Consider the following 26,108-nt stretch of genomic DNA (forward strand, 5'->3'; position numbering starts at 1 on the left):
AGTAGGTTAACATATAATAGAATGCTCTGCCACGCTATCTACAGGCAAAATATCTTATTTCTTCATCATTGTTACAAAAACAATATACATTTCATATTATAACATGCTTATATTATCATGTTTATTATATATCATATTATATTTATTACATTTTATTATATTATATTATTATTATATATTATATAATATATTATTATATATATTATATATATATTATATTATTATATATTATATTTATTATATTATATTACCAATCAGAGGATATAATTTACTTTTACCCCTCTACAATGTGTCAACTCTTGAAAACATTCATCTTGGTGCTCTTAGGACCTAGTATGATGCCTGGAACATTGTATATGCTCAATAATTATTTGTTAAATGAAAATTTTTAAAACATAACTGCAAAAAGGCAAAAACTATGGAGACAGTAAAAACATCAGTGGTTGCCAGGCATTGAGGAAGCAGGAGAGAGTAAATAGGCAGAAAGCAGAAGATTGTTAGGGCAGTATATATACTTTATATGATATAATAATAAATATATGTCTTTATAACATTTGCTCCAACCCATAATATATACAACACGCAGAGTGAATCTTAATGTAAACTATGGACTTTGGGTGATTACAATGTGCCAATGTAGGTTAATCAACTGTAACAAATGCACCACTCCAAAAAAAGGATGTTATGTGTCTGTGGGGACAGGGGATATATGGGAAATCTCTGTACCTTTCCTTCAATTTTGCTGTGAACTTTTATTATTCTAAAAAAAAAAAAAAGCATTCATGAAAAAATTAAATACATTGCAACAAATAAAGACCCTAGTATTTGAAATATTATTTAATCTTTTCAAATACTTCTAAGAAAGTGAGGAATCATTTATATGTAAGGAAAAAAATACATTCTGGGTAAAGCTAAACTGTGGTTGAGAAACAGAATACAAAGCTAAACTTGTAAGCATGGAAAGCTTTCTCAGTTAAATCTGTGGTATTTCATAAATTATTTTTATGTGAAAATCCATGTTTCTTAAAATATGACTTTCTATGCAATTTATGCACTTAAGGAGAAAAATACTAAAAAATAGTATTTATCTGATTTTCATAGCATCAAAGGCTTTTATTTTGCACAGGATGCTTTTAGTAATGCTAAAGTAGGCTATATACATGTTTCTATTCCAATTAGGCAAATGCTAAATAGTCACCTTGAGGGATAAAAATGATCCTCAAATCACAGCCGTAGTTGTGTCAAACCTCTGCCATTGCTAGTGGGTAATTAAGTATATCATGGCCCCTTGATTCAGAATAAGGACATAAATAAATTGCGAGTGCATGTTTAAATTCTAGTAATTCAGATAGTACTGTATAACATTACTGTATCTAAGTCATCAGAGTTAAATATTTCATGTACATTATGTGGAATAAACTGCTTAAACCACCTTCTTCAAATACAAACTCAGTAATTATTTATAAATTTATTTCTCAGTTTTTTTCAAATTTATGCTGCTTAAATGTATTTTTTATTATTTTTTAAATATAGTTGATACAAAATGTTACATTAGTTTCAGTTGTACAACATAATGATTCATCTTCTCTGTATCTTATGCTATGCTCAACACAAGTAACTACCATCTGTCCCATATAATGCTGTTACAGTCTAATTGACTATATTCTCTATACTGTGACTTTTATTCCCATGACTTATTCATTCCATAACTGGAAGGCTATGTTTCCCACCCCCATTTTCTCCATCCTCCTCAGGTCCCTCCCTCTGGCTGCTATCAGTTTGTTTTGTAAATTTCTTTTTTATACATCTTTACCAACAAAAAAATAAAATAAAATATGTACTCAGAGATATATCTGCATTTTGCTAGGCTTTAACAGTTTATCTAAAACCTGTTTATATCAAACATGAACTTAATTATGTCCAAAAATTCAAAACAAAAGGATAGTGTAAGAGAAACACACTGTTTGGAATCAGACTTAACCTCTCTGAACCTCAGTTTCATCATCAGTAAAATAGGAATGACTGTATCTATAGATCTCATAGCATCATTTTAGGACCAAAAGAGATAACTTGTAAAACACCTAGAATAGTGATTGGAACCTAGTAGAGATTCAATTAATGATTCCTACCTTTTAAATTCAGCTATCAAATTGGAAATTTACTACCTATGAAAATTAACAATGTATAATGCTACATAAATACTCTTGTACAACAGTTTTATAGGATAAAAAGATAAACTAAATGTGCATCTCTTCTTGAAGCTGCTGATGCAAATCTACCAACAGATTTTGCCATATAGTCCTGATATTTTATTTTGATTCTGTCTCATCTAAATCAATTCCTTAAGGAATTGGTATATTTTACAGAAAATATGACCCTTCCTAGATTAACACACTCATCCGTGCCCAGTTCAAAACAACACGAAACTCACATAAAGTCCACATTTCAAAAAAAAAAAAAATCCCGCATTTCATTAATTAATGTAGAAAAGGAAGCTTAATATCACAAATTCCTCTTAAAATTCTTAAACATTTGCAGATAACTATTTGATTTCCTATGGAATTTAATGAAAGTGTCAGAACAAAGGTAAAGTATAAAGGTGATTCAGAAGAAAGCATATTCTACAAGCAACCAAAATCCTAGCCTTATCTTCTTCAGATAGGTCAACTGGAGTCAGAAATGTAATTTCTCAAAAGATATGGTGAGGCAACCTTCTGGAGAGAGGTAATTTATGAAAGAGGCGAAAGCTGAAGCCTACCCTCTAAAAAGCTGGGGCTAATTTATTTTACTGAATGAGAATATGAGTAACACACCACAGTACCCAGCATACCTAACTGTATGGCTATCTTTAAGGAGCACAGTATAAAAATAAAGCCTTTGGTAAGGCAATGATAAAGGGCTTTAAAAAGTACACTATAAAATGCTAATCAAAAGAAAGATGGAGTGGTTATATTAATTTTTTAAATGTACTTAAGATTCCAGAATATTGCTAAGAATAATAGAAGGATATTTCATAAGGAAAAAGTCTTCATTTTTCAGGAAGACATAACATCCTAAATGCGTATGTACCTAATAATTGAAATTCAAAATACATGCAGCAAAAAGAGGCAGAAATGAGGGACGAAATACATAAAACTAAAATTAATAGTTGCAGGCTTCAATTCTCTTCTATAACCAATGGAAAAATAAGTATATACAAAATTGGTAAGGATATAGAATACTGAAATAAGGCCTTTTGTACCAACATGGATGAAACTGGAGAGTGTGATGCTAAGTGAAATAAGTCATACAGAGACAGACATATACCATATGTTTTCACACTTATGTGGATCCTGAGAAACTTAACAGAAGACCATGGGGGAGGGGAAGGGGAAAAAAAAGGTTAGAGAGGGAGGGAGCCAAAACATAAGAGACTCTTAAAAACTGAGAACAAACTGAGGGTTGATGGGGGGGTGGAAGGGAGGAGAGGGTTGGTGATGGGTATTGAGGAGGGCACCTGTTGGGATGAGCACTGGGTATTGTATGGAAACCAATTTGACAATAAATTTAATATTAATAAATAAATAAATAAATAAATAAATAAATAAATAAAATAAACTTTATCAACCAATTTGACATAATTCACATTACACAACACTCAAACAATAATAGAACACATATTCTTGTCAACTGCATGTGAATCATCCACTAAAACAGACCATATGTTGGCCTATAAAATAAATATCAGTAAATATAGATATTAAAATTATGTACTGTATAGGGGGTATCCTGGGAAGATGGCCACATAGGAGGACGCTGGGCTAACTGCGCATCCTGCTGATCACTTAGATTCCACCTACATCTGCCTAAATAACCCAGAAAACCGCCAGAAGACTAGCAGAACGGAGTATCCGGAGCCAAGCGCAGACGAGAGGCCCACGGAAGAGAGTAGGAAGGGTGGCAAGGCAGTGTGCGCTACACAGACTGGGGGGAGGGAGCCGGGGCGGAGGAGCGGCCTGCGAGCCAAGCAGAGCCCCAGAGTCTGGCTTACAAAAGCGGAGGCGCCGGACAGAATGTGTTCTGACAGCAAACAGGACTTGACATCTGGAAGGTTATAAGCTAACAGCTCTGCTCCGAGAACGGGTGGGCTGGAGGACAACGGGAGGGAGAGTTGTTGAGCCCGAGAGGATAGAGCTCAGCTTGGCAGGGAACAAAGGCGCTCGCCAGTGCCATCTCCCTCACCCATCCCCCAGCCAAAATCCCAAAGGGAACCGGTTCCTGCCAGTGAACTTGTTTGCACCCTGCAAACACCCAACAATGTGCTTCTGCGGATCCATCACTCGGCCGGGTCTGACTTCCTCCCGATGCCACAGGGCCCCTCCAGAAGCGGATCTCCGAAGGAAAAGGGAGCTGAGCCTGCCCATCCCGCCTCCCTGCACCTTGCCTATCCACCCCAGCTAATACGCCAGATACCCAGCACCACAAGCCTGGCAGTGTGCAAGTAGCCCAGATGGGCCACACTACCCCACAGTGAATCCCGCCCCTAAGAGAGGGAAAGAGAAGGCACACACCAGTCTGACTGTGGCCCCAGCGGTGGGCAGGGGGCAGACATCAGGTCTGACTGCGGCCCTGCCCACCAACACAAGTTATTCAAGACAGCACAGGGGAAGTGCCCCGAAGTCCTGCACCACTCCAGGGACTATCCAAAATGACCAAATGGAAGAATTCCCCTCAAAAAAACGTCCAGGAAATAACAACAGCTAACGAACTGATCAAAAACGATTTAAACAATATAACAGAAAGTGAATTTAGAATAATAGTCATAAAATTAATCGCTGGGCTTGAAAACAGTATAAAGGACAGCAGAGAATCTCTTGCTACAGAGATCAAGGGACTAAGGAACAGCCAGGAGGAGCTAAAAAACGCTATCAGTGAGCTGTAAAATAAAATGGAGACAACCACAGCTCAGATTGAAGAGGCAGAGGAGAGAATAGGTGAACTAGAAGATAAAATTATAGAAAAAGAAGAAGCTGAGAAAAAGAGAGATCAAAAAATCCAGCAGTATAAGGGGAAAATTAGAGAACTAAGTGACGCACTAAAGAGAAATAATACACGCATAATTGGTATTCCAGAGGAGGAAGAGAGAGGGAAAGGTGCTGAAGGTGTACTTGAAGAAATCATAGCTGAGAACTTCCCTAATCTGGGGAAGGAAAAAGGCATTGAAATCCAAGAGGCACAGAGAACTCCCTTCAGATGTAACTTGAACTGATCTTCTTCATGACATATCATAGTGAAACTGGCAAAATACAAGGATAAAGAGAAAATTCTGAAAGCAGCTAGAGATAAACGTGCTCTAACATATAAAGGGAGACCTATAAGACTCGTGACCGATCTCTCTACTGAAACGTGGCAGGCCAGAAAGGAATGGCAGGAGATCTTCAATGTGATGAACAGAAAGAATATGCAGCCTAGAATCCTTCATCCAGCAAGTCTGTCATTTAGAATAGAAGGAGAGATAAAGGTCTTCCCAAACAAACAAAAACTGAAGGAATTCGTCACCACTAAACCAGCCCTACGAGAGATCCTAAGGGGGATCCTGTGAGACAAAGTACCAGAGACATTGCTACAAGCATGAAACCTACAGACATCACAATGACTCTAAACCCATACCTTTCTATAATAACACTGAATGTAAATGGACTAAATGCGCCAACCAAAAGACATAGGGTATCAGGATGGATAAAAAAACAAGACCCATCTATTTGCTGTCTACAAGAGACTCATTTTAGACCTGAGGACACCTTTAGATTGAGAGTGAGGGGATGGAGAACTATTTATCATGCCACCGGAAGTCAAAAGAAAGCTGGAGTAGCCATACTTATATCAGACAAACTAGACTTTAAATTAAAGGCTGTAACAAGAGATGAAGAAGGGCATTATATAATAATCACAGGGTCGATCCATCAGGAAGAGCTAACAATTATAAATGTCTATGCGCCGAATACAGGAGCCCCCAAATATATAAAACAATGACTCACAAACATAAGCAACCTTATTGATAAGAATGTGGTCATTGCAGGGGACTTTAACACCCCACTTACAGAAATGGATAGATCTAGACACACAGTCAATAAAGAAACAAGGGCCCTGAATGATACATTGGATCAGATGGACTTGACAGATATATTTAGAACTCTGCATCCCAAAGCCACAGAATATACTTTCTTCTCGAGTACACATGGAACATTCTCCAAGATAGATCATATACTGGGTCACAAAACAGCCCTTCCTAAGTATACAAGAATTGAAATCATACCATGCATACTTTCAGACCACAATGCTATGAAGCTTGAAATCAACCACAGGAAAAAGTCTGGAAAACCTCCAAAAGCATGGAGGTTAAAGAACACCCTACTAAAGAATGAGTGGGTCAACCAGGCAATTAGAGAAGAAATTAAAAAATATATGGAAACAAACGAAAATGAAAATACAACAATCCAAATGCTTTGGGACGCAGTGAAGGCAGTCCTGAGAGGAAAATACATTGCAATCCAGGCCTATCTCAAGAAACAAGAAAAATCCCAAATACAAAATCTAATAGCACACCTAAAGGAAATAGAAGCAGAACAGCAAAGGCAACCTAAACCCAGCAGAAGAAGAGAAATAATAAAGATCAGAGCAGAAATAAACAATATAGAATCTAAAAAAACTGTAGAGCAGATCAAGGAAACCAAGAGTTGGTTTTTTGAAAAAATTAACAAAATTGATAAACCTCTAGCAAGGCTTCTCAAAAAGAAAAGGGAGATGACCCAAATAGATAAAATCATGAATGAAAATGGAATTATTACAACAAATCCGTCAGAGATACAAGCAATTATCAGGGAATACTACGAAAAATTATATGCCAACAAATTGGACAACCTGGAAGAAATGGACAAATTCCTAAACACCCACACGCTTCCAAAACTCAATCAGGAGGAAATAGAAAGCTTGAACAGACCCATAACCATTGAAGAAATTGAATCAGTTATCAAAAATCTCCCAAGAAATAAGAGTCCAGGACCAGATGGCTTCCCAGGGGAGTTCTACCAGACATTTAAAGCAGAGATAATACCTATCCTTCTCAAGTTGTTCCAAAAAATAGAAAGGGAAGGAAAACTTCCAGACTCATTCTATGAAGCCAGTATTACTTTGATTCCTAAACCAGACAGAGACCCAGTAAAAAAAGAGAACTACAGGCCAATATCCCTGATGAATATGGATGCAAAAATTCTCAATAAGATACTAGCAAATCAAATTCAACAGCATATAAAAAGAATTATTCACCAAGATCAAATGGGATTCATTCCTGGGATGCAGGGCTGGTTCAACATTCGCAAATCAATCAACATGATCCATCACATTAACAAAAAAAAAGAGAAGAACCATATGATCCTGTCAATCGATGCAGAAAAGGCATTTGACAAAATTAAGCAACGTTTCTTAATAAAAACCCTCGAGAAAGTCGGGATACAAGAAACATACTTAAACATCATAAAAGCCATTTATGAAAAGCCCACAGCTAGCATTATCCACAATGGGGAAAAACTGAGAGCTTTTTCCCTGAGATCAGGAACACGACAGGGATGCCCACTCTCACCGATGTTGTTTAACATAGTGTTGGAAGTTCTAGCATCAGCAATCAGACAACAAAAGGAAATCAAAGGCATCAAAATTGGCAAAGATGAGGTTAAGCTTTCACTTTTTGCAGATGACATGATATTATACATGGAAAATCCGATAGACTCCACCAAAAGTCTGCTAGAACTGATACATGAATTCAGCAAAGTCGCAGGATACAAAATCAATGCCCAGAAATCAGTTGCATTCTCATACACTAACAATGAAGCAACAGAAAGACAAATAAAGAAACTGATCCCATTCACAATTGCAACAAGAATCATAAAATACCTAGGAATAAACCTAACCAAAGATTTAAAAGATCTGTAGGCTGAAAAGTATAGAAAGCTTATGAAGAAAATTGAAGAAGATATAAAGAAATGGAAAAACATTCCGTGCTCATGGATTGGAAGAATAAATATTGTTAAATGTCAATACTACCCAAAGCAATCTACACAGTCAATGCAATCCCAATAAAAATTTCACCAGCATTCTTTTCGAAGCTAGAACAAGCAATCCTAAAATTTGTATGGAACCACAAAAGGCCCTGAAGAGCCAAAGTAATTTTGAAGAAGACCAAAGCAGGAGGCATCACAATCCCAGTCTTTAGCCTCTACTACAAAGCTGTAATCCTCAAGACAGCATGGTATTGGCACAAAAACAGGCACATAGACCAATGGAATAGATAGAAACCCCAGAACTAGACCCACAAACGTATGGCCAACTCATCTTTGACAAAGCAGGAAAGAACATCCAATGGAAAAAAGACAGTCTCTGTAACAAATGGTGCTGGGAGAACTGGACAGCAACATGCAGAAGACTAAAACCAGACCACTTTCTCACACCATTCACAAAAATATACTCAAAATGGATAAAGGACCTGAATGTGAGACAGGAAACCATCAAAACCCTAGAGGAGAAAGCAGGAAAAAAACCTCTCTGACCTCAGCCGTAGCAATTTCTTACTTGACACATCCCCAAAGGCAAGAGAATTAAAAGCAAAAATGAACTACTGGGACCTCATCAAGATAAAAAGCTTCTGCACAGCAAAGGAAACAACCAACAAAACTAAAAGGCAACCAACGGAATGGGAAAAGATATTTGCAAATGACATAGGAGACAAAGGGCTAGTATCCAAAATCTATAAAGAGCTCACCAAACTCCACACCCTAAAAACACATAACCCAGTTAAGAAATGGGCAGAAAACATGAATAGACACTTCTCTAAAGAAGACATCTGGATGACCAACAGGCACATGAAAAGATGCTCAACGTCACTCCTCATCAGAGAAATACAAATCAAAACCACACTCAGATACCACCTCATGCCAGTCAGAGTGGCCAAAATGAACAAATCAGGAGACTATAGATGCTGGAGAGGATGTGGAGAAACGGGAACCCTCTTGCACTCTTGGTGGGAATGCAAATTGGTGCAGCCACTCTGAAAAACAGTGTGGAGGTTCCTCAAAAAATTAAAAATAGACCTACCCTAGACCCAGCAATAGCACTGCTAGGAATTTACCCAAGGGATACAGGAGTACTGAGGCATAGGGGCACTTGTACCCCAATGTTCATAGCAGCACTCTCAAAATAGCCAAATTATGGAAAGAGCCTAAATGTCCATCAACTGATGAATGGATAAAGAAATTGTGGTTTATATACACAATGGAGTACTACATGGCAATGAGAAAGAATGAAATATGGCCCTTTGTAGCAACGTGGATGGAACTGGAGAGTGTGATGCTAAGTGAAATAAGCCATACAGAGAAAGACAGATACCATATGTTTTCACTCTTATGTGGATCCTGAGAAACTTAACAGAAACCCATAGGGGAGGGGAAGGAAAAAAAAGGAGGTTAGAGTGGGAGAGAGCCAAAGCATAAGAGACTCTTAAAAACTGAGAACAAACTGAGGGTTGATGGGTGGTGGGAGGGAGGAGAGGGTGGGTGATGGGTATTGAGGAGGGCACCTTTTGGGATGAGCACTGGGTGTTCTATGGAAACCAATTTGACAATAAACTTCATATATTGAAAAAAAATTATGTACTGTATAGCCTCTGACTGCAATTGGATTAAAGTAATATCAATAACATATTGATAAAGAAGTCTGGAAAATCCAAAATGTATTGACATATAGATCAATGGAACAAAATAATGTCTAACAGTAGATCTCATGTATAGTTTCAATTAATTTTAGTAAAGTTGTTAAGATAATTCAACAGAGAAAAGGTAGTCATTTCAACAAATGTTGCCACAAGAACTGTACGTTCATTTGGAAAAATATTTCAACCCTTATCTCACACCACACACAAATGCTAACTTCAAATGTATCATAGATTAAAACAAAAAAAGCTAACACTCTAACACCTCTGGGAGAAAATGAATAGACAAAGATTTCTTGGGCAAGATACCAAAATTCATTAACCATATAAAATGATAAATTGGATTCTACTCTTCTAAAGATACTTTTAAAAAAATGAAAGGCAAGTGAGGACCAAGAGATATTTGCAGTACATATATCTGACAAAGGCTGGTATTCGGAATATATAAAGATTTTCTACAACTTAGTCATTTTAAAATGGGCAAATATGTCAACAGGTAGGTCACAAAAAGAAGATATATGAGTAGCATAAGCATCTGAAAAGATACCCAGCGTCATGACAGATTATGACGGAAATGCAAATTGATACTAAAATCATAATGATATATTGTTAAATACTCACTAGAATTGCTAAGATTAAAAAGAATGACAATACCTGGTGTTGGGGAAGACACAGGACAATTGCAGCTCTTATAAACTATTGTTGGGAATGTAAAATGTATAAAACCACTCTATAAACCAGTTCGTTCTTTTTGCTTAAAGGTAAACATACCTTTATCATACAACCCAGCAATTCTACCCTAAGGCATTTACCCAAAGGAAATGGAGAGGTAAGTCCACACAAAGGCTGCACATAAGTATTCAAAGCAGCATTATTTAAAATAGCTAAAAAACTGGAAGCAACTCAAATTTATATCAACAGGTTACTGGATAAGCAAATCGTAGTATTTCTTCACAATGGATTACTACTTGGAAATTAAAAAAAAAACTATTGAATCATAGAACACACAATTAATGAATCTCAAAAACACAATACAGAACAAAGGAAGCCAGACAAAAGAGTTTATGCTGTTTGATTCCTTCTATATGAAATTCTAAAGTAAGAAAAAGTATTATCTAGTGAGAGAAGACAGATTAAGTGACGGGGAATTAATTAAAAGCAGGAGGGAACTTGTTAGGGTGAACTATACACCTAAAATTATTGCACTTTATTCTATGTAAACTATATATCAATAAATATGATTTAAAAAATCAGTATTCATTAAATATATCATTTAACCTTTATGATTGAGAGAAGTATCATCATCAAATAAAAGTTTTACAATTGACATTTGTCTTAATGTGGATTTTGCAGAAGCATTTCCTGAGACAAAGATTTGAATGAAAATAGTTTATACTGGAGGTGATCACAGAAGGCATCAGAAATGGAGGGAAGAAGTGAAGCAGGGAAGAGAATAAATTCAATAAAGTTTGTTCCATTAGGCAAATTACTACTGGGGGATTTGGCAAACAAGGGTATGGCTCACACATATCAAAGTTAGTTATCCCACCTGAAGATCAGTCGTTGAGGGCTCCTCTGGTCATTGTTGGAAGCCTGTCCCTGGAAGCCTGCAGAGCATTACTTCCTGGGCACTTATCTGCTGTACAGGGAGCAAAGCAGGAGCCAGTAGACAGAGATCCTTCTGGAAAAGAAATGCAGGTGCTGGCAGATGGAAGTTGAATGAATATAGACTGAAATGCTGAGGGGAGTAGGAACTTGACTGGGACACTGTCAGTGCCTGCTACAACATTACTGGAAAAGAACACCCAACAATTTAAACCACATTGCTGATTCAGAAATTTTAGCTATATAGGTATTAGAGTTGAACACAACTTTGGATCCTTGATAGTTTTATTTGCAGTTTGTTTTTAAGATCAACACATTTTTTACAATAAAGATGTAAGCCCCAGGAACTGACCACAAATTTGAAAATCCAGGTTTATGCCATTTGAATATGATGGAAAATATAAATATCAAATTTAGTCATCATCAAATAAAGTACAGAGCAATGTAAAGAGAAGACAAAATAGGAACATGATTTAGAAATATTCTAATTATTCTTTCCTGCAGTGGTCTTTATTTGGCAAAGAACTACATCTTTCCCATGATCAATCACTAGCAGCAATATATTTAGGGATAAATGTAGTACGTAAGACACTTAACTGTTATAACTATCAAACTATTATTCTGCAACAGAAGAACACTAAATGTTATCTGAGAATCCTAAGAGAATATAAATTCCCACATAATGAAGTGGAACAATTAGACTTGTTATTGTTTTGTTTCTTAACAACTTGAGGAAATTTAGCATCAACCATTATAGTCATAACTGTCTATTCAACTTCCACATATATTTAAATTTCCAAATGAATATGAATTTTACATATTTAATTTCCAGGCACAATACTTTTGAATCTATTGTCCCACTACAGTATATCTAAGTAGATTAAATACATTAGACAGCATACAATGACATACCCAACTACACAATCAATTCATTTTTTTCTAGACATGTGAATTATTAGAGCGTTTCCATTTTGTGATTTACAGATTCCTTTTGTTTTCAAAGTTTTGACTGAACATTTCTAAAAAATCTGAGCTCAGGCCTAATGTCAGTACTCACAGATTTTGAAAATTTTGTAGATTAACAGATAATTCTGGTGTCAACACCTGATTTTAAAGTATGCCTCAAATATGTTTCCAGACATTTTTGGACAAGATAAATATTTAAAATATTTTTTTAACATTTATTTATTTTTGAGACAGAGAGAGACAGAGCATGAACGGGGGAGGGTCAGAGAGAGGGAGACACAGAATCTGAAACAGGCTCCAGGCTCTGAGCTGTCAGCACAGAGCCCGACACAGGGCTCGAACTCACGGACCGCGAGATCATGACCTGAGCTGAAGTCCGCCACTTAACCGACTGAGCCACTCAGGCGCCCCCAAGATAAATATTTTAGAAGTTTAAGTTATTTATTCGGTTTTTATTCAGAGGCTTAAAATATATTAGAAATGGTCTTTCTTTACTAGTCACATTAAAAATAATTTTTAAATTTGCAGATAGTTGAGCAATAAAACAGATACACTTTTAAAGTAATCCTCTATAACATCTTTCAAAATTTCCTTTTATTGTTTGATAACTTTGGCCCTGCCCAACTGATCATAATTCCTTATCATCCAATCTTTTTGTTCTTGAACTTATTTACCTTAAAAATTTCTTTTTAATTTTGTTCATGTTTTATTTATTTATTTTGAGAGAGAGAGAGAGAGTGGGAGGGGCAGAGAGAGGAGGAGAAAAAGAATCCCAGGCAGGCTCCACACTGTCAGTGCAGAGCCTGACACGGGCTTGATCTCACAACCACTGTGAGATCATGAACTGAGTCCAAAACAAGAGTTGGACACTTAACCAACTGAGCCACACAGGTGTCCCAAAACTCCTTTTGAAATAGATGGCTCTCTCTTTAAATAAGATCTCTCTTCCAAGAAAAAGGAATATACATACAATTTGGGGAGTTTCTTAGCCTCCATAAAAGCTAATTCTGGAAGCCCTACCCTATCTGCAGATTACATGTAGGTCTGCTTAGTCATGAATTGGATATCAAGTTTTAAAACAGAACATGAAGAGATTTACATGTTATACTTTTCTATTTACTTATTCATTCCAATTTATATTAAAGTGGTTTTTCTTTCAAATTTTCAACAATGGATTGATATACTATGTGAAAGCTCTTTATACATTTTTTAAAATCACCACCTGAAGAAACTATGCAAATCTCATAATACCTTTAAGAATAATAAAAGTAATTGTCAGAATGGACCAAAAGCAGATATATAGACTTTTAGAAACATAAAATCAATTTTTTCCCTTCCGTGAGTTCCAAAGAAATTAGAGCAAACTTACTAGTTCATAGGGATCAGAAGGTGAATGAGTATCTGTAACTTCCAGTGAATTTTAAATCAGGTTGTAAAATACATGTGTTTTTATAAAAGCATCTGTTTTTATATGTTACTGAATATAAAAAATAAGACATCATTGACTTCTCTCTTTCTCTCACATATCACAACCAGTCCAACTGTCATTCTTGGGCTCTCCCTTTGGAATATATGCAAACCTAATGATTTCTTTCTGCTAAAACTGCTACCACTATGATCTAAATCCAAGCCTTCATCACCTCCTACCTACACTCTTCCCCCATAGAGTCCATTCTCCATAGTGAAGTCAGAGTGGTCCATTTAGAACACATCTGCTTTAAACCCTCTGAAGGTTCCTTTCACATTGGTGGGTAAAGTCCAACTCCTGCTTCCTTTCTTAGCTCATCTTCTAAGATTCTCTCCAGTGCTCACTCTGCTCCAGCCACTCTAGCTGGTTTGCCTTTCCTTAAATGCATGCCAAGTGAGCCCTTGACTCAGGTATTTATGATTGCTTCTCCCTATCCATGGAATGCTCTTGCCCTAAATATCCATCTGACTAGCTCCCTCACTTCCTTCAAATGTCACTGTAGAAGAACCACTTTTCTAAGCCCCACAATATAAAGATTAAAAATTAAATTAAAAAACAATAAACCTCTGTACCCTCTCTCTCCTTTGTCTTCATAGTACTTATTACCATAAGACATACAATGAATGTACTTAGTGAGTGCTGTCTCCTCCCATTAGATTATAAACTACATAGGGCATGAACCTTGTCGATATTGTCCACTGCTGTATCCTTAGGACCTTATACCAGTGCATGACACATAGTAGGTATTCCATAAATGTGTGTCAAAACAATAACTGAACACTTGTGTGAAAAGTCTTACAGACACCTACTTCCACCCCCTCTTGGCCTCCTTTATGTCCCACTCCAAAGGTCCCAGAGCCATCTCCTTGGAAATTTACGGGTTCTTGGGACCCACTTGCAAATCATGACTGTAATCTAGAAACACTATTTTGCAGACACACAAGTAGGAGTTCCCAGGGAAAATGGGGAAAACATAACTGGAATGTGATGAAAAGAGTGTTAGACTTGTAGCCTGATGAATTAGGTTCAGTCCTATTCTCACTTCAGGGCATTTCCCTTTGCAGAGCCCTAGAAGATATCCTAAACATTCTATTCCTTTTAGTGTGTCAGTGTTTGGGATCAATTTCTACAGTTAGCCACAAACTGTAAACATGTAACTGAAAAAGGGAGGAAAAAAAAGAATGATTAAAGGTGTGAGTTCATCCTCTACCCATCTCCATGTTTCTATAATTATCCCTTTAATCCAAAACCATTATTTATAAAGATTATTTAAGCCAGTATAAAGTTAAGGATTATATTGGATGGAAAATATCATTAAGGTCACACATCCTCTTTGCTTTTTGTTTTAATAAATTACTCTGTCCTTAAATATATGTATCTCCATATTAAAACTTCTCTGTTTCAGAATCGGTATGCTAACATTGCATCTCCCACATGATATATATCAACAAATTCTATCAAAAGAATGAAATAATATCTAGCAGATGTTAATTTCAAGTCACATAATCAACTGTGGAATAAATGTAATTTTACCTTTCTATAACTTAATTTTTACCTTAATCCCAAATTGTACCATATGGAGAACACTAAAATCTCAGCCAATTGAGGCCAATTTCAGTCTATCTAGGGGTTCTCCCAACCTGTTCCCAAGGTTGCATAAAACTCGTGGGGCATGTATAATGCCATGGTGTTGGCAGGAGATGGTACCAGGTTCCATTTATTATCAGCCCACACTGGCCTCCCTTGAGACACCCATCCCATCTGGGTTCCAGTAGTCAAGTCTGGATAGATTTCTCCTGCCTACTCCTCTCAACCTCAAGGCACTGTGGTTACGCTGGGCTCTGCCAAGTTTATGGCACTCTTGGATACAGGAGAAAACTTTCTGCTGTTCTCATGACACTTTTTATACCCCATTCCCAGTGGCCTAGATATTCCATGCAGCCATCTCAACTCTGAAGCAGGTGCTGCTGCTTCCCCAGATTCCATCCTGAAGCAAGTACCACCTCCTGCTCTCAGGTTCCCAGGTGTTGAGAGCATAAGACTCTTTCCCAGAGACACACTGGCATTCATAATCTTGCCTCCACCAGTGACTTCCTTCATAGCGTGAATAAGGAGCACCTATTCTGAGTGAGGAGCAAACTGGCTCTGTATGATCTTAACTTTTCCCAACAGATTCTATTAGACATGACATACAATTTTTGCCCTAATGTTCCAAGGCCTTCCTTTTGATATACATAACTCAAGCTAAAGGAAAACAAAAAAGCAAACTAAGAAACTTTTTTGGACAAACCCATTAGCTCGGCTAAATTTTTAAAAATAAATTTACAGGAGCAACAGGGGCCCGAATGTGGAAAGCTATAGTTGTCTAAGTCATGCAAAGCCCCAGCCCAGAGAAATAAAGTAAAAGAGTATATGGAGGCTTGAAAGCATCTATTTAAAAAGGTCCTGCATGAGTAATATCTAATAGATATCTGGTGAGAGGAGAAGGGAGGGCAGGGGAGGGGAAAATATCTATGAACTGAAGAAAAAAAAGAACTACATTTTAAACTCAACTAATCCCTCAGTTTTTACAACTTATGTAGAGTAAAATGCTATACATATTTCAAACTTGAACAGAAGTGTTATTTTAATGATAATTCAATTTTCCCTAACATTGGGGGGGTGGGGAATGAAAAGGTAAGTATCAGGCTCAGTTAACAAAAAAGGAAGAATTCATAAGTGATTTATAACATGACAAAATTTGAGCAGGATTCTAGTTAAATGAATGGAGTATAACGTGCCTTCCTACTTATGCTTTCTTTGAAAGAATATTAATTTTGAACATGAGCAAAACATGTGTAAAATAAAAAATCAGAACGAGTATCCCTGTTATAGTCAGAAGGCCAGGGTATTAAGAGTACTCCAATTCCTGTTTTGTGTATAAAGCTGTCTCTAAAATACTTGAGGAAGTAAAGCAAGAAAATGGTTATAATTTGTTGGTGTGTTTGTTCTACGAGTAAGATATGGCAAATGAATAATGAAACCTGTCTGAAAAGACGATTGAGCAATCCGTCCAAATGCACCCATCCACTTCTGCTGTATGTAGAAAATACCATCATGTGTTGTTTCCCCTTTGTGAAGAAAACCTAATTCAAAGCCTATAATAACAGGAAGGCAGAAAGCAAATTATGAAAAGGCATAACGAGTTGACTGAAAATCATATTAAAATTACTTGACTCATTTTTGAGAAAAAATTGAAGCCATTTTGCTGAAGATTTCCTAAACATACAGTAGGATTTCCCCGAAATGAGATTCCTATGCAGGGGATGGGTAATTCAAAAGTACATTATAGCTCTGCTCATCCCTGACCATCAAATTTCATACTCATCAAGCTCAAAGACACTTCTGGCCCCCAAATCAAAAATGATTTCACAAAAAACGGTTTACGACACAACACTGGCTACCACAGCAGATTGGCATAGACAGGCCACTGCAGAGCTGGTTTTGCCCGAGCCAGGGCCAGGACTGAATTTGCCACAGGATTCTGAGGTCTCCTTCAGCTTTTGCTGAAGAAAAACAAATGGATTAAATGAATTATTCATCTCTTTTCCATGTAATGATTCTCTGCTTATGCTCATATTAAATGTGCTAATTTTGCATACATTTTTTTTCAATGCAATTTGAAAAAAACAAAAAAAATTAAAGTAATAGGATGAACGGTTGAAAAAGTCAGGCTCTGGAGACATAGAGATGGGATGACTCCTACATGTATCACTTAAGAGCTGTGTCACTCAGGACAAGTTCGTTCACATCTCTGGGCATCAGACTCCTCACTGGAACAAGGGCCCTCATGAAAGGCCTGTACAGCTTAAATGGGCGGGGCCACAGAGGAACTCAGCATCTTTAAGTGTTCGATAAATATTAGTCATTACAAGGGACTTGCACCCCTTTTTCTTTGGGGTGAAGGGAGTAGTAAGAGAAAATAGCATTTGCTTACCTCTCTGAAAAAGTTCACCAGCAAGGTCCAAGTCCAGTTCACATGGCCACATAGGAAGGTCCTCAACTCACCTCCTCCCACAGACACTAAATCTAAAGCTACATATGGAACAATTTCCACTGGGGGAAAAAAAAAACCTAAAAACTATCAGAGCCACTCCTTCACACTGGGAAGGAGAGGGAGAACACGCTGAAGCGGCCAGGAGAGGGAGAAACACAATCTCGCCGACCAGAAGGAATGCAGAACCTGGAGCTTCTCTCCGAGGAGCTAAGTTTTCATATCTCACATGGCACACCCCACCTCTTAACACCTGCCCTGAGAGACAGCCTCCAAGACACCCAGCTTGGAAACCACACTAGCTCTCCTCTGTGAGACCCATAGGGCTGTGCGAACTGAGGAATGGCTCTTAAAGGGCCCGTGAGTAGACTCACCTGCTCCAAAGCCCAGCACACAGGAGCTGTTTGAAAAGTGCCCAGACTTTATGGGAAAGAGGCTCATTTCCTGATTTTAAAGCACTGGGCTCAGAAGCTGAGATACTCTCTGGGAGGGAGCTTAGTGAGAGCCATGTTTACTCTCTCCCTCTACCTTGTTGAAGCTGGCAGCCTCCATCTCTTTATTTTTCTACCTTTTATTTTTTTATTTATTACTATTATTTGTTTAACTTATTAAACTAAAAAACAAATGGAGACCAGCTTTAAAAAAATCCCTGAGGACTTCCAATTATGGAATGAGTAAATCACAGGGATAAAAGGCACTGCATAGGAAATATAATCAGTGATATCATAATAGCGTTGTGCGATGACCAATAGTAGCTACAACTTGTGGCGAGCATAGCATAATGTGTAACGTCCAATCACTGTGTTGTACACCTGAAACTAATGTAACAATGTGTATCAATTCTACCTCAATTTAAAAAAATTCCGGGACTCCTGGGTGCTCAGTTCGTTGAGCATCGGACTCTTGATTTCAGCTCAGGTCATGATCTCGTTCGTGGTTTGTGAGTTCGAGCCCCATGTCGGGCTCACATTGACAGTGTGGAGCCTGTCTGGGATTCTCTCTCTCTCTCTCTCTCTCTCTCTCTCTCTCTGCCCCTCCCTCCACCAAAATAAATAAACTTTGAAAAAAATTTCTTTTAATTCCCTGAGCAGACAAAAGCAGTTCAGTCATAGAAAGTTAACTTTAGCTTATTTTGCAAGACTAACTTAACCTGAGTCATTTCTTGCTTATACCTCTGGGAATCATAAGCAAAACTTAAACTGCTTCCCAAAATTGATATGAGGTAACTACTAACCAATTCCCTATCATTTAAGAAAATTTTAATACCGTAACTAGTCACTGTGAAGAACACAGTCACAGCTTTCTCACTACACAAGCTGCTTTATAACAATATACCCCTGAGCTGCACTCCACATTTTGGTCTGAGTGTTCTCAGTGTGTGCATGATAAACTTATATTAATTAGTATTTCAATAACTATTTGGTTTTACTTCTGCCATTTCTGAACTACTGACAGTTCAAGTCATCAGATATGGGGTACAAAGAAGACCCCTCCAATAACTCTGAGGCCCATGAGCAAAAAGATGCCAGTATCCACAGAGCCCACTGAGTTCCCTGCTTTCTGGCTGATCCTGGAGTTTGAGGGTAAGTCCCTTGGACCCAAGCTCTGTTCTCTTTGTATTTTGAGCTCTCCAACTTTATCGTGCATAACTGTATTTTGTATGCTGAAGCTTCTTGTTAAGTCAGCCTATTCTGTTCAAAAGGGGGAAAATACATAATTCCCTGTGTTTTTGGAAAAGCTATGAAGAAACAGGTCACCTCAAATTTAAGACATCTTAGGGAATCTAAGGGCAAAGATGGACTCCACCTTGTCAAATCACTTTCTTCACCTCTGTCAGAAAATTCCTTTTTCTTCAGTGTATACCCATCATGGAACCGGAAACTTGTAACTTTTTAGAAAATTGGTGAACTTTGGATAATTTGTAATCGTAGTAGCTACTTTGGAGAAACCTTACCTTGAGTAAGTCTACCTTAAAGGATGTCCCTCACAAGAGAGGGTGTCAAACTTCTTAGAGACAGTGGATGCATTCTTTGATGGTATCCAGAAACTTCTAAAAAAAAAAAAAAACTAAGAGACTCCAAAAATAGCTCTAAAAGGATTCTTACACCATGAAAATAAAAATTTTCAGTAATAAAGTTTGGACATCTGAGAGGTAACCTTAACTTCCTCATTCATCTTCTAGAAACACAATTTGGATCCAACTGTTCTTTTATAAACTAGTAAGTTTTTATAGCTAAAATTTTAGAGTAAAAAATGTGAGGTCTCTGTGTCTGCCTATAGGTTTATGTAGGTCTATGTATACATATTATAGATGTGTGATGTTTTTCTACTTCAGATGGTATTGCCAAAGTCAATTTGTAAAGAGACCTATTTTGTTGGCTTAGAGAAAAATAAGTGTTTTATATACAGTATTTCTAAAACTCTAAGAAATATACAAACTAACCCAAATATTTTGCAAGTTCATATGATCTGAGACAAACTTTGATAAATAAAAGCTAGTTTTAAGTTTGTTGATTTAATAAAACAATAGTGTCTTCACAGTTATCAACATGAAGGTAATGCAGACATACAACTTTTTCTACCTGGGTTTACCTGAGTTAAATAAGCTTATGCTATCTCCATATTACAAAATTTGTCAACAACAAAAATAGCTTAAGATGAGCTATTTGATGTCTAATCCAAGCATAATTGCTAAAAGCAAGTAATTTAAATAAATGCAAATAAAAGTTTATGCTAAGTTAAACTAAATAATATTGATTTGATTCGCTATTCATTGAATATCAAAATTATCTCCAAATAAAATAAATGCTAAACATAGGTTTGTCTTCTCTTGTCTTTTTTAACATCTTTACAGAAAGACAAAAGATATTTGGGTCTATTAGCAAACATGTTTTGTGTCACATTGAAAAATTTACTATGAGGAAGAATATACTTTAGAAATTATTAAATATGTTTATAAATTTGCCAGTCCAGAATTGCTTCCTAGGAATTAAGGATTCTAAGGGTTAAGAATTCTAAGTAAAATATGTGATAAAATCTCCTGGAAATAATAAAGGTGAGACAAAACAACTGTATATGAAAAATAGGTAAGGAAAATAGAATGTGTTTTTTGGATAAGGAAAGGTATAAAAGACACAAGGGGGGCGGGAGGTTTGGCAGGAAAGCTGGTGAAGGAAAAAAGAAAGTAATTTTGTCTTAAAATAGAATGATTATTCCAGAATGAAGAAAAGGGGGGTGGACAAAGGGTGAATACACATAAAAAAGTTGTAGAAGTCTATGGAAAAGAAATCTTGAGACACAGATTGAAATGGATTTAGTTATTTTTTTTAAAAAAGGAGTTTTAATATCAAAAGTATACTAGTATAAAATCTCTCTGTTAAAAGAACAAGGTTTTCTTAGATTATTGGTCTGCTCTTAATAAGAAATTTATAAATAAAGATTTTCCTTTAAGGTCTGTGCCTGGGAAACAAAGATTCTGTGTCTTCTCAAAATATTTCCTGCATTCAATGTTATCTTTATCAGGTCTTTGACTACTTAAAAACAATAACAACTGAGTCTTCTCTATTAAAAGACCTAAGTTGTTTTTTGTTTTTTGTTTTTTGTTTCTTACTACAGTCTAACTTTCTGTATTCTCCCTAGAATCTTTTGTTACTTTGGTTGCATGGGTAAATAAGTATTGTTTCACAGTGACCTGTGATCCTATTTGATCAAATGTTTTAAAAATGTTGGCATTTTAAGTAAACTTCCCCAAATCAAATTCTAAATGAAGTCTTTTTGCTCTTGAATGAACTTGGACTTTTCCAGAGGGTACCTAGAAGTTCTCAAAACAGTTGCTCTCGGGGTGCCTGGGTGGCTCAGTCTATTGAGCGTCCGACTTCGGCTCAGGTCATGATCTCACAGAGCACGGGTCTGAGCCCCACGTTGGGCTCTTTGCTGACAGCTCAGAGCCTGGAGCCTGGTTTGGAGTCTGTGTCTCCCTCTCTCTCTGCCCCTCCACTGCTCATGCTCTGTCTCTCTGTCTCTCAAAAATAAACATTAAAAAAAATTAAAAAAAAAAAACAGTTACTCTCTATCCTTATAAAAAGAGCAATGTTATTTGCTTAGCCTTATTTGATATGCTAAAGTTCATGGAAAATGTCAAATAAAAAGTAATATTTAAACTTCTAGATCATATTTATATGGGAATATATATAATTAAAGTAAGTAATTCAGAAATTAAATAAAATACCTAAAACTTATGTGTTCTGGTATAATGTTATCAGTTATAATTCTACTTATTGCTTTACAACATATGTCAGAGAAATAATCAAATTTTGTTGTCAACTCTGCCATAATAAACTCATACCAGATCTTTAACCAGGCCATTTTTAGGTCTTTGTCTTTTATAGGCAGTTTTTGTTTTACTCTGATCCTTTTGCAAAGTTTTCCTGAAAAGTGTTTCTCTTCAAGGAGATTCATAGAAAAGACTCTGACAAGCACAGGTTTCTGATAACTTTAAGATTATAACACGAAACTAGGTTAGAATTTCTAAAACTCTAATGGAAAACTCATTGATCTATAAAGCTGCTAACCCAAGATGAAGCAAAACAAGAATTAATTACAGGCGACTGAATCAACTGATGGAGGTGACTATAATTTTTATGGCTTTATTTAAAGCATTGCTGTTCCTTAATGTTTTGTTTTCCAGATTTAAAGAGTGACTCGTGGAGAAATAGAAAATCTAACATACTGATTACTACCAGTAGGGGATTGAATCAGTAATCGAAAACCTCCCAAAAACAAAAGTAAAGGACCAGAAGGCTTCACTGGTGAATTCTACCAAACACTTAAAGAAGAATTAATACTGATCCTTCAAAAATTCTCCCAAAAAATAGAAAGAAATACTTCCAAACTCACTTTTGTGAGGCCAGCATTCCCGTGATACAAAAATCAGGCAAGGATACCACAAGAAATACCATCATCATCTATGATGAACATAGATGCAAAATCCTCAACCAAGCATTAGCAAACTGAATTCAACAATACACTAAAAGGAGCACACACTATGATCAAGTGGGATTTATTCCAGGCATGCAAGAATGGTTCAACATTTGTAAATAAGTCTACATGATATACCACACTAACAAAATGAAGTATAAAAATAATATCACCATCTCAATAAATGCAGAAAAAACATTTAATAAAATTCAACATCCATTTATGATAAGAACTGTCAACAAAGTGGGTATAAAGGGAACATACCTTAACACAATAAAGGCCATATATGATAAGCCCACAGCTAACATCACACTCAATAGTGAAAAGCTGAAAGCTTTTCCTCTAAGATCAGGAACAAGACAAGGATGCATATTCTCCCCAATTTTATTCAACATTGGAGGTCCTAGGTGAAAAAAAAGAAATAAAAGGTATCCAAGTTGGAAAGGAAGAAGTAAAACTCACTATTTGCAGATGACCTGATATTCTATATAGAAAACCCTAAAGACTCCACCAAAAAACTGTTAGAACTAGTAAACAAATTCAGTAAAGTAGCAGGATACAAAATCAACATACAGAAATACATTGCATTTCTATACACTAATAACAAAATACCAAAAAGAGAAATTCAAAGCACACCCATTTACAATTACATTAAAAAATACTTAAGAATAAACTTAACCAAGGAGGTGGAGGTGAATATTCTGTACACTGAAAACTATAAGACACTGATGAAAAAAATTGAAAAAATTGCCAAAAAAAATGGAAAGATATTCTGTTCTCATAAATTGGAGGAATTAATATTATTAAAATGTCCATACTACCTAAGCAATCTACAGGTTCAACATGATCCCAACAAAATACCAACAGCATTTTTCACAGAACTAAAACAAATAATGCTAAAATTTGTACGGAACCACAAAAGACCTCAATAACCAAAGCAATCTTGAGAAAGAAGAATAAAGCTGGAGGTATCACACTCCCTAATTTCAAACTGTATTACAAAGCTATAGTATTCAAAACAACATTGGCATAAAGACAGACACACAGATCAATGGAAAAGAATAGAGAGCCCAAAAATAAATCCACACAAATATGGTCAACTAATTTAAACAAAGGAGTCAAGAATATATAATGGAGAAAGGACAATATCTTCAACAAATAATGTTGAGAAAACCAAAGAGCCAATGTAAAAAAATAAAATATAAGTAAATAGATAAATAAATATAAAAATAAAACAAAACAAAGAAACTGTACCACTGTCTTTCACCATACACAAACTTAACTGAAAATGGATTAAAGACTTGAATGTACGATCTAAAACTATAAAACTCTTAGAAGAAAATATAGGTGGTAATTTCTTTGACATTAGTCTTGTGATGATTTTTTGGGGATCTTACATGAAAAGCAAAGGCATCAAAAGCAAAAATAAATACATGGGACTACATCAAACTATAAAGCTTCAGTGCTGCAAAGGAAATCATCAACAGAATGAAAAGTCTGTTTAGTAAGTAGAAGAAAATATTTGTAAATCATATATCTGAGAAGGGGTTAATATCCAAAAAATACAAAGAACTACAACTCAATAGCAAAACTAACGAACTAAAAAATCCAATTAAAAATGGTCAGAAGATATGAATAGAAAGTTTTCCAAAGAAGACATACAAATGACCAACAGACACATAAAAAAGATATTCAATATCACTAATCATCAGGGAAATAATATATTTCCTTATCAATAAGATTACAAAATGAGGTATTACTTCATACCTATTAGAGTAGCTATTACCAAAAAGGCAAAAAATAACAAGTGTTGGCAGGGATGTAGAGAAAAGGGAACCCTCATACACTTTTGTTGAGAATCTAAATTGGTGCAGTCACTACAAAAAACATTATGGAAGTTCCTCAAAAAATTAAAAATAGAACTACCATATGATTCAGTAATTCCACTTCTAGGAATCTATCCAAAAAAATTAAGACACTAACTCAAAATGATACATGCACCCCATGTTCATTGTAGCATTATTTATTTATAACAGTCAAGATATGGAAAAATTCTAAGTATCCATCAAGGGATGGATGAAGTGTGTGTGTGTGTGTGTGTGTGTGTGTGTGTGTGTGTGTTGTGTGTGCAATGGAATGTTATTCAGCCACAAAAAAGAATGGGATCTTGCCATTTGTGACATGAATGGACCTTGAGGGCCTTATCCTAAGTAAAATAAATCATACAGAGAAGGAAAAATTCAGTATGATCTTCCTTATACATAGAATCAAAAAACAGAAACAAAAACAAGCAAACAAACAAACAAAAAAAAACAAGCTCATAGATACAAAGAAGAGACTGAAAGTTGCCAGAAAGGGAAAAGGGGTATAGACAAAATGGATAAAAGGGGTCTAAAACGTATAAAATTCGTTATAAAATAAACAAGTCATGGGGATATGATGTACAGCATGGTGATTATAGTTGGTAATACTGTATTTCATATTTAAAAGTTGCTGAGAGTAGGTCTTCAAAGTTTTTTATCACCAGAAAAGAAGTTTTATAACTATGTATGGTGATGGATGTTAACTAGACTTATTGTAGTGATCATTTTGGAATATATACAAATATAAAATCATTTTGTTATACACCTGAAACTAATGTAATATATGCCAATTATACTTTAATTTTTTTTGAAAAACTACATGAAATATTTTCAACCTGATTAGGTGATATCACTTAACCATTGCTTTTTACCAAAAACTTTTATAAATTGCAAAAAATAAATTAATTTTAAAATAGGGTTTCAGGGCACCTGGGTGGCTCAGTTGGTTAAAAGTGTCCAACTTTGATTTCAGCTCAGGTCATGATCTCACAGTTCGTGAGATTAAGTCCCTCATCAGGTTCTGGGCCCGACAGGGTGAATCCTGCTTGGGAGTCTCTCTCCCCCTCTCTTGCCCCTTCCCAGCTCATGCTCTCTCTCTCTCAAAATAAACTTTTTTAAAAATAAAATAAAATAAAACTTAGTTTCAGAACACTGACAAAGTTAATTTGGGCAGTAACAGAAACAATGGCAGATATTTCATTAAAAAAAAATACCTGTGTGGCATTAACATATTCTAACAAATCTCTTGGATTACTTCTTTAAATAGTCACAATCTCAATGGCCAAGTGTACTTCGGTGTTTGAGTAAAGGAATTTGACCATCAGAAATCAATCATATTTTAGTTGTCTCTTTGGAACTCTGACATAGGATTAGGAAATAGAAAGTCAGCTTCTGCCAGGTGAGGATGATGTGAACAGAGTTTTGGCTGTTTGTCCAAGTCACTAATTAGAATTCGGG

At 36.0% G+C, this 26,108-nt stretch overlaps 1 long non-coding RNA gene across 1 annotated transcript in view; it reads right to left on the minus strand.

Moving 5' to 3' along the window:
• The window catches only part of LOC128315009 (uncharacterized), a 366,744-nt gene extending 344,845 nt beyond the window's left edge, over window positions 1-21,899 (minus strand). The window contains exons 1-2 of the long non-coding RNA XR_008297394.1: window positions 17,755-21,899; window positions 11,289-11,420 (exon numbers count right to left, since the gene is read on the minus strand). This is a non-coding gene — a long non-coding RNA (uncharacterized LOC128315009). The remainder of the gene's footprint in view (window positions 1-11,288; window positions 11,421-17,754) is intronic.
• Between the last annotated feature and the right edge of the window lie 4,209 nt (window positions 21,900-26,108).

This window comes from Acinonyx jubatus, chromosome A2, assembly GCF_027475565.1.
Source record: "Acinonyx jubatus isolate Ajub_Pintada_27869175 chromosome A2, VMU_Ajub_asm_v1.0, whole genome shotgun sequence".
Lineage (NCBI taxonomy): Eukaryota > Metazoa > Chordata > Mammalia > Carnivora > Felidae > Acinonyx > Acinonyx jubatus.